Source organism: Aegilops tauschii, chromosome 7 (genome assembly GCF_002575655.3).
Source record: "Aegilops tauschii subsp. strangulata cultivar AL8/78 chromosome 7, Aet v6.0, whole genome shotgun sequence".
In the NCBI taxonomy this organism is placed as follows: domain Eukaryota; kingdom Viridiplantae; phylum Streptophyta; class Magnoliopsida; order Poales; family Poaceae; genus Aegilops; species Aegilops tauschii.
The window spans coordinates 132,588,558-132,598,864 of NC_053041.3; the positions used below are offsets into that span (position 1 = coordinate 132,588,558).

The 10,307-nt window shown below is 44.0% G+C and overlaps 1 long non-coding RNA gene across 3 annotated transcripts; it reads right to left on the minus strand.

Moving 5' to 3' along the window:
- Nucleotides 1-1,052: 1,052 nt before the first annotated feature.
- Nucleotides 1,053-4,474, minus strand: LOC109756190 (uncharacterized). Of its 3 annotated transcripts, none has more exons than XR_002231182.3 (6): nucleotides 4,225-4,474; nucleotides 4,070-4,138; nucleotides 2,915-3,197; nucleotides 2,685-2,832; nucleotides 2,346-2,558; nucleotides 1,053-1,628 (listed from the first exon to the last, which is right to left on the minus strand). It is a non-coding gene; the product is annotated as an uncharacterized lncRNA (long non-coding RNA). The 3 variants fall into 3 exon arrangements; XR_005764459.2 differs by having other exon boundaries at nucleotides 2,670-2,832; XR_005764460.2 differs by having other exon boundaries at nucleotides 2,670-2,843.
- Nucleotides 4,475-10,307: the final 5,833 nt, after the last annotated feature.

A 10,307-nucleotide genomic window follows, 5' to 3' on the forward strand; every position in this document is an offset into this window, starting at 1 on the left:
TCGAGGCGGGTTACGGTTCCGCGCACTGCTCGATACAGCCAGTTCATCAATGTGCCTGCTGTAACTCCAGCTTGGGCGGAAGGTGGAATGAATCCTCTCGCGGCTGTATGAATAAGCCTGCTGCTGAGTCAAGGCTGTCTGAAGGAGCTCCCTAGCCCGTCGCGTCTCAACCGCCACGGGGGACTCGCCTTCGACTGGGAGGGCCGCTAATCGTGAAGCGGCAGCGACTATGTTATCCAAGGGGTTGGAGTAATGACCCGGAGGCATCGATAAATGCTGTGACAGGATATTCTGACGAGGCGGATCCATTGTGCGCGGCTAGACCGGCGGCCCCGTTCCCGGTGCTTCTACCCGGTTTACCACTGGCTGATTGCTGGTTCCTGCTCCTGGCGTGTTAAAGACATTCCTTGCCTCATAAACCGGAGGCAGGTGAGACCGGTACCTTCTCCTCATTACATCATTAGACGCGTTCTGATCCAACATAAGCCGATAAGCCTGTGCATCCAACTCGGCCCGCTCTGCAGCCATCCTGGTGTTCTCAGCTGCCAGGTCTGCCTTGGCTTGAGCTATCTGATCCTTTACCTTCGCAACTTCTGCGTTATGCTGATCCTGATCCGCCGGATTAACCTCAGCCGCCAGTAGTGTTGCCAAAGTGTCAAATAAATCGGACAAAACCTGAACCGGCGGTTGCGCAGGGCCTCCTGCTCCAGCTGCTGCCGCCGGCACTGAACCGGAGATCATCGCCGCTGCGGTCGAAGAGTGTTGCGCTGACTGTGTACCGGCCATGAAGATCGCAACCCGGCTCGGCAGATCGAGGGGGTCCGGAATACTGTCGCCATCGGAACAGCCCCCAAACCGGCCATCTTGCAGTTGGTACAATGACTCGGTCTCTCCGGTGGATGACTCGCCAACTTTCTAGTGTGAGGACTTAGTCGTGGAGCCATCACGATAGGTTAGCTTAAAGGGGGTTAAAGCAGGACAAAGGACGCAAGGAGTTTATACTGGTTCGGCCCCTTACAGTAAAGGTAAAGGCCTAATCCAGTTGATGTGGAATTGCTAGGGTTTCGATGACCAAGGAGCGAATCCGCTTGTCCTGACTCTCCAGTTGTTGTTTGTTGTCCCTAAACCGCCGGCAGGTCGTCCCTTTATATAAACAGGTTGACGCCCGGCGGTTCACAGAATCCCAGCCGGCTCATAAACGTGTCCGGCTTGGTTTCTACCCTTTCTTATCTTACAACACAAGTCAACTACCATATGGCGATTTACATCTACGGGACGTAATCCGCCTTTCGGCTCTTGGGCCTTCTTGTTAATCTCCTCCATAAAGCGCCATACACCTTGTCTTCATGGGCTTCAATATGGATAACTCATTACAGGTATAACCCGGCCCCTCCTGGGCGGTTTATACTCAGTAGTTATATCCCCAACAGACTGGGACTGCTAAGTTTGCTTGAGCCTTTAAGAGAAAACCAATTAGGTTATCCATCTCCTGTTGCTTCTTTTGCCAGGCTTCATTCTTCTCTTGCTGGCTCTTCTTCATAGCTTCCAATTTTTCCTATTGCTTCCTCTGCATCTCTTCAAATGTTGTCACTTGTGCTTCAAGCTTCACGGCTAACTCCTCTTGGTGCCTATAAATTGAAGAAACGCAACAAGGTTGTACCTTTGATGAGATGAAAATAGACAAGATAACAAGGTACAGGAGTACCACTAAGAGGCTTACAATCTATCAAATTAACAATCTGAAATAGAGCGGAACATTATTAAATGTCAAGGAAAGCATACAAATGGGCAAATGAAACAGTAAACCCAAGAATAGCTTATAATGGTTAAGAAAAACATGCAAACCCAAGAATTAGATTTTATTTATCATTTTGAAAAGCAGCAAGCACCACAAATAATATATCAAGTCAACAACCCAAGCAAGCAACTAAGCTAGGACAACAATTTTCTAGATCAAACTCTACCAGCCTATATCATTCTAAAAAGCAAGAACATAAACCAATCAACAAATCATACTAGATTTCAGGATTAGAAACCATGCATTACAATGTTACTCTCCTGCCTTTGTGCTGCAGCAGCAAAAAACCGTGCAACAAACCATGTATTTCTCATTACAAGCATATATATATTATTTTTATGTTACTTTGTATGATTGGATTTGGAACAAACAATACATAAACAACAAAGCACTCCTTAGTACAACTTCCGTTACAAGAATTGAAGACGAATGTCTTGTTCACTCAGATTTGTGTTCTCATTTTCTCACTATCATGGGTGCACTACGCACATGCACAAAAGCAAGGAAAAAGAAACAAGCAGAACACAAAGAGAAACAAGACATGTACCTATCACTTGCATCTCTCGCCTCTCTATCCTTCTCTTCAATTCTGTGAAGATTAAGTAGAGGTCTCAAATCTCCTGGATCTTGATGCATAACCCATGCTAGAAAGGAAGGTGCTATGGGTGCTTTCTTCCTTTAGAACTCCAGCCACAATTTTTGTATCCGATATTGCCAACTCACCTTCTGATTGTGCTTCCCTTTTCTTTTCCATCACATTCTGTAGTATAAAGAAAATTGATGCTCAAGTAAGGCAAAGTTCATATGATGGATTACACATGATCAATATGAGAATCTATTTCAAGTCTGAAACAATAGGAAGAAATCTTACATAAGCTAGACATACCGGCTTGCTCCTACCACCAGTAAGGCAAACTTCATATGATGGATTACAAAGAAGATATTTTAGCTGCTTCGACTGGGTCTGTAGGTCTCATCCCCCATGGTGGAGAATGCTTATGCATCAGTTGGACCAGTGGAGCATGCTTATGAGTCTACATTAAAACTTGTCAGATAAATTAGAAAGTTAGAATTGCAAGTGGAAAAAAGATGGTGTGAAGATGATGTTGCATATACCTTGGCCTTGTAGTGTAATCATGTTATGAAATTGGCTAGATGTGCCTATCATGTCTTGAGAACCTTGCATCCCCTAATTAGTGTCAGGCGAGTTGCTATCCTTAGAAGTTAGGAGAGGTGATGTGTTTGTTGGATTTGGTGCAGACTATTCTTGATGGTTTGTAGCTTCAACCAACTCAGTTGTTGTGGTAGCTTTGGATCCAGTTATTCTTGAGGTAGCTGATGCACCGTTTGTAGATCTGACACGCTTTTTTGTTTTTGGCATGGTAGAACCTTCAGGTGCCTGTGTCAAACAAGTCAAGTAAAAGAAGGTAGTTAATCAACATTGAATTATGCAATGTCAGCACAAGTTCAAATAGGATGACAGTGAACAGAGAAAGCATCATCTAGATTACTCCCTCTGTCCCATAATGTAAGACGTTTTTTAACACTAGTGTGCTGTTAAAAAACTTCTTATATTATGGGATGGAGGGAGTAGTTGGTAGGAGAGTAAAAGAGTGCAGGAATAGAAATGAATCAATCTTTAGTCAATTATTTTACCTGTCCAGAATGTTCAGAACAAAAAACAACAAAAAATACTATTACTGTCACTGCTGGCATAGTTCAGAAAACCATAAAGTTTACTATACTCTTTCAAAATTAAGGCTCAATGGATGGTGTTGTATGTTTGTAAAGTAGGAGCAGCTTGAGTTCACCATGTATCTGCTTTTATCAAGTTATGGGCGTACTGAATATGCTTGTGGGCTTCAGACCCTTAACATCATGGGTAGCAATCAATTAAGAGCGGCAAGGCAAATATTAAGTTTAGTTCTCTTTAATTTAGTAGTGGAGATAAAAGTACATTGGCACAGGGCTATACATCTCTGTGAGGAGTCAAAATCAAGTGCAGTCTCAGTGCTTATTCAGTTTTAACAGCACTAGTTAGGGACTATTTATGGGGCAGCTGAACCACGAGCAGCGACAGTAAAATCAATTTCATGTTTTAGCTAACCACAAGCAGGCAGTAGAATCAATTTAAGGCTTCAAGTTTTAACCACAAGCACTATGGCCGTGTGGTGCCTGAGTTCAGTTAAAGGGGCAAGCTGTTACCATGTGTGGGTATGACTTGTAAAACTGAAACTCTGAATTCCTCTCCAATACAACTCTGGATCTCACCTTCTCTCTTTCGTCTACATCACCTCGGTGCTTTTCTCCCCCAAATCCCTTCGCTGTATCCTGGTGATCCTAATTAACGAGAAGGGCAGGATGATTAATGGTATGCATGAACCCTAATCACTGAACATTAAGGGCTTGCGGGATGAGAAAATTACCGAGAGCTGTCGCCGGTCGCTGTAATCGTTGGGGTATGGCTCGCGGGCCGGTTGATGCGGTGGATCCGAGATCCGCTGGTGAGGCGGCCTCCTTCAATCCGCCGTCGCCGGTCGCTGCAATCAGGGGGAGAATAGAGCGGAGTGCTCGCGGGGCTGGTTCATGTTGTGGATCCAAGCTCGAACCGGCGGGGCGGCCAGCCGGCCACCCCCAATCTCCCGGCCCTGATCGCTATAGTCGTGGGATAGGAGAACCGATTGAATCTGGCAAAAAAATACCGGGGTGGGCGGTGGCTTTTAGCGGCACCTCTTCGCGGGCGAAATAGAAGAGTAATTTTGGATGGGTCTTTGACCGGTGGGGACACAGGGTGGATGCGGAAAAGGATTTAGAGAAATGGAGAGAAAAGAGTACGTGGGTGAAGGGGAAATAGTTTTTTTATGAGGTGATTAATTTCAGAATTTTCACATAATATTACGTAATTCATTTAATTCGAAATAAGTATCAAATGATTATTAAAAAAGTAAGTCTTACAAATACATTATGGTGTGTTTCTTTCATGTAGTTTTTCTTGGAGTTGTAAATAAATATGTCGAAAGTGATAGACGGTGCAATGCGGGGGCTCTGTGCAGCGTCGTACGATACGGTGGCCGGATGGATTCACGTAAGGTTGGTACAGGGGAGTGGAGACACTTACTTGGAATTGTAATAGCCAGCCGGAACCGGTCCGTGTCTTGTTTCTCCTATCATTGTCCTGTCCTTCCCATGGCGATGCGCCACCAACTAGAATTGAGAAGACGACCAGATTAAGTCACATATGCCCTGGGAAGAAATAACTAACCTGCAGATAGAGTTACACACGCCTAGGCGTATAGTCCAAGAAGATAATAAACAACCTTTATAACAAGAGGGGCGATTTGGAGCCCGGGCTCAGCTGTGTGACGCCCCGATTCAATCGTACACTAATCATACACGCAAACGTGTACGATCAAGATCAGATACTCACGGGAAGATATCACAACACAACTCTAAAAATAAAATAAGTCATACAAGCATCATAATACAAGCCAGGGGCCTCGAGGGCTCGAATACAAGTGCTCGATCATAGACGAGTCAGCGGAAGCAACAATATCTGAGTACAGACATAAGTAAACAGGTTTTCCATAAGAAGGCTAGCACAAACTGGGATACAGATCGAAAGAGGCGCAGGCCTCCTGCCTGGGATCCTCCTAAACTACTCCTGATCGTCGTCAGCGGTCTGAACGTAGTAGTAGGCACCTCCGGTGTAGTAGGAGTTGTTGAAGAAATATGCCCTAGAGACAATAATAAAGTTATTATTTATTTCCTTATTTCATGATAAATGTTTATTATTCATGCTAGAATTGTATTAACCGGAAACATAATACATGTGTGAATACATAGACAAACAAAGTGTCACTAGTATGCCTCTACTTGACTAGCTCGTTGATCAAAGATGGTTATGTTTCCTAGCCATAGACAGGAGTTGACATTTGATTAACGGGATCACATCATTAGGAGAATGATGTGATTGACTTGACTCATTCCGTTAGCTTAGCACTTGATCGTTTAGTATGTTGCTATTGCTTTCTTCATGACTTATACATGTTCCTATGACTATGAGATTATGCAACTCCCGTTTACCAGAGGAACACTTTGTGTGCTACCAAACGTCACAACGTAACTGGGTGATTATAAAGGTGCTCTACAGGTGTCTCTGAAGGTACTTGTTGGGTTGGCGTATTTCGAGATTAGGATTTGTCACTCCGATTGTCGGAGAGGTATCTCTGGGCCCTCTCGATAATGCACATCACTTAAGCCTTGCAAGCATTGCAACTAATGAGTTTGTTGCGGGATGATGTATTACAGAACGAGTAAAGAGACTTGCCGGTAACGAGATTGAACTAGGTATTGAGATACCGACGATCGAATCTCAGGCAAGTAACATACCGATGACAAAGGGAACAACGTATGTTGTTATGCGGTCTGACTGATAAAGATCTTCGTAGAATATGTAGGAGCCAATATGGGCATCCAGGTCCCGCTATTGGTTATTGACCAGAGAGGTGTCTCGGTCATGTCTACATAGTTCTCGAACCCATAGGGTCCGCACGCTTAACGTTCGTTGACGATATAGTACTATGAGTTATGTATGTTGGTGACCGAATGTTGTTCGGAGTTTTGGATGAGATCACGGATATGACGAGGAACTCCGGAATGGTCCGGAAGTAAAGATTGATATGTGGATAGTAGTGTTTGATCTCCGGAAAGGTTCCGGAATCCATCGGAAGGGGTCCCGGATGTTTCCCGAAATGTTTGGGCACAAGAACACTTTATCTGGGCCAAAGGGGAAAGCCCACGAGGTTTTTGGAAAGCGCAAAAGGAAGTTTTGCGGAGTCCAGGGGCCAGATGCCAGGGTCCCTGGCGTCTGGGTCCAGACGCCGGGAACCCTGGCGTCTGGCCCTGGAGTCCGAGAAGGACTCTTGCCTTTCGGGTGAAACCGACTTTGTGGAGGCTTTTACTCCAAGTTTCGACCCCAACGCTCAACATACAAATAGAGGGGTAGGGCTAGCACCCAAGACAGATCAAGAAACACCAAGCCGTGTGCCGGCAACCCCGTCCTCTCTAGTTTATCCTCCGTCATAGTTTTCGTAGTGCTTAGCCGAAGCCCTGCGGAGATTGTTCTTCACCAACACCGTCACCACGCCATCGTGCTGTCGGAACTCATCTACTACTTCGCCCCTCTTGCTGGATCGAGAAGGCGAGGACATCATCGAGCTGAACGTGTGCAGAACTCGGAGGTGCCGTGCGTTCGGTACTTGGATCGGTCGGATCGTGAAGACGTACGACTACATCAACCGCGTTGATAAAACGCTTCCGCTTACGGTCTACGAGGGTACGTAGACAACACTCTCCCCTCTCGTTGCTATGCATCACCATGATCTTGCGTGTGCGTAGGAATTTTTTTGAAATTACTACGTTCCCCAACAGTGGCATCCGAGCCTGGTTTTATGCGCTGATGTTATACGCACGAGTAGAACACAAGTGAGTTGTGCGCGATATAAGTCATACTGCTTACCAGCATGTCATACTTTGGTTAGGCGGTATTGTTGGATGAAGCGGCCCGGATCGACATTACGCGTACGCTGACGCGAGACTGGTTCTTCCGACGTGCTTTGCACAGAGGTGGCTGGCGGGTGTCAGTTTCTCCAACTTTAGTTGAACCGAGTGTGGCTACGCCCGGTCCTTGCGAAGGTTAAAACAGCACCAACTTGACAAACTATCGTTGTGGTTTTGATGCGTAGGTAAGAACGGTTCTTGCTAAGCCCAATAGCAGCCACGTAAAACTTGCAACAACAAAGTACAGGACGTCTAACTTGTTTTTGCAGGGCATGTTGTGATGTGATATGGTCAAGACATGATGCTAAATTTTATTGTATGAGATGATCATGTTTTGTAACCGAGTTATCGGCAACTGGCAGGAGCCATATGGTTGTCGCTTTATTGTATGCAATGCAATCGCCCTGTAATGCTTTACTTTATCACTAAGCGGTAGCGATAGTCGTAGAAGCATAAGATTGGCGGGACGACAACGATGCTATGATGGAGAGATCAAGGTGTCGCGCCGGTGACGATGGTGATCATGACGGTGCTTCGGAGATGGAGATCACAAGCACAAGATGATGATGGCCATATCATATCACTTATATTGATTGCATGTGATGTTTATCTTTTATGCATCGTATCTTGCTTTGATTGACGGTAGCATTATAAGATGATCCCTCACTAAATTATCAAGGTATAAGTGTTCTCCCTGAGTATGCACCGTTGCGAAAGTTCTTCGTGCTAAGACACCACGTGATGATCGGGTGTGATAGGCTCTACGTTCAAATACAAGGGGTGCAAAACAGTTGCACACGCGGAATACTCAGGTTAAGCTTGACGAGCCTAGCATATAACAGATATGGCCTCGGAACACGGAGACCGAAAGGTCGAGCATGAATCATATAGTAGATATGATCAACATAGTGATGTTCACCGTTGAAACTACTCCATCTCACGTGATGATCGGACATGGTTTAGTTGATATGGATCATGTGATCACTTAGAGGATTAGAGGGATGTCTATCTAAGTGGGAGTTCTTAAGTAATATGATTAATTGAACTTAAATTTATCATGAACTTAGTCCTGATAGTATTTTGCAGATTATGTTGTAGATCAATAGCTCGCGTTGTTGCTTCCCTATGTTTATGTTGATATGTTCCTAGAGAAAAATTATGTTGAAAGATGTTAGTAGCAATGATGCAGATTGGATCCGTGATCTGAGGATTATCCTCATTGCCGCACAGAAGAATTATGTCCTTGATACACCGCTAGGTGACAGACCTATTGCAGGAGCAGATGCAGACGTTATGAACGGTTGGCTAGCTCAATATGATGATTACTTGATAGTTTAGTGCACCATGCTTAACGGCTTAGAATCGGGACTTCAAAGACGTTTTGAACGTCATGGACCATATGAGATGTTCCAGGAGTTGAAGTTAATATTTCAAGCAAATACCCGAGTTGAGAGATATGAAGTCTCCAACAAGTTCTATAGCTAAAAGATGGAGGAGAATAGCTCAAGCAATGAGCATGTGCTCAGATTGTCTGGGTACTACAATCGCTTGAATCAAGTGGGAGTTAATCTTCCAGATAAAATAGTGATTGACAGAATTCTCTAGTCACCATCACCAAGTTAGTAGAACTTCGTGATGAACTATAGTATGCAAGGGATGACGAAAGTAATTCCCGAGCTCTTCGCGATGCTGAAATCGACGAAGGTAGAAATCAAGAAAGAGCATCAAGTGTTGATGGTTAACGAGACCACTAGTTTCAAGAAAAGGGCAAAGGGATAGAAGGGGAACTTCAAGAAGAATGCCAAGCAAGTTGCTGCTCAAGTGAAGAAGCCCAAGTCTGGACCTAAGCCTGAGACGAAGTGCTTCTACTGCAAAGGGACTGGTCACTGGAAGCGGAACTGCCCCAAGTATTTGGTGGATAAGAAGGATGGCAAAGTGAACAAAGGTATATTTGATATATAGATTATTGATGTGTATTTTACTAGTGTTCGTAGCAACCCCTCGGTATTTGATACTGGTTCAGTTGCTAAAGAATAGTAACTTGAAACGGGAATTGCAGAATGAACAGAGACTAGTTAAGGGTGAAGTGACGATGTGTGTTGGAAGTGGTTCCAAGATTGATATGATCATCATCGCACGCTCCCTATACTTTCGGGATTAGTGTTGAACCTAAATAAGTGTTATTTGGTGTTTGCGTTGAGCATGAATATGATTTGATCATGTTTATTGCAATACGGTTATTCATTTAAGTTAGAGAATAATTGTTGTTCTGTTTACATGAATAAAACCTTCTATGGTCATACACCCAATGAAAATGGTTCGTTGGATCTCGATCGTAGTGATACACATATTCATAATATTGAAGCCAAAAGATGCAAAGTTAATAATGATAGTGCAACTTATTTGTGGCACTGCCGTTTAGGTCATATTGGTGTAAAGCACATGAAGAAACTCCATGCTGATGGGATTTTGGAATCACTTGATTATGAATCACTTGATGCTTGCAAACCATGCCTCATGGGCAAGATGACTAAGACTCCGTTCTCCGGAACAATGGAGCAAGCAACTGACTTATTGGAAATAATACATACTGATGTATGTGGTCCGATGAGTCTTAAGGCTCGCGGCGGGTATCATTATTTTCTGACCTTCACAGATGATTTGAGCAGATATGGGTATATCTACTTGATGAAACATAAGTGTGAAACATTTGAAAAGTTCAAAGAATTTCAGAGTGAAGTGGAAAATCATCGTGACAAGAAAATAAAGTTTCTTCGATCTGATCGCGAAGACAAATATTTGAGTTATGAGTTTGGTCTTCAATTAAAACAATGTGGAATAGTTTCACAAATTCGTGCCACCTAGAACACCACAGCATAATGGTGTGTCTGAACGTCATAACCGTACTTTATTGGATACAGTGCAATCTATGATGTTTCTTACCGATTTA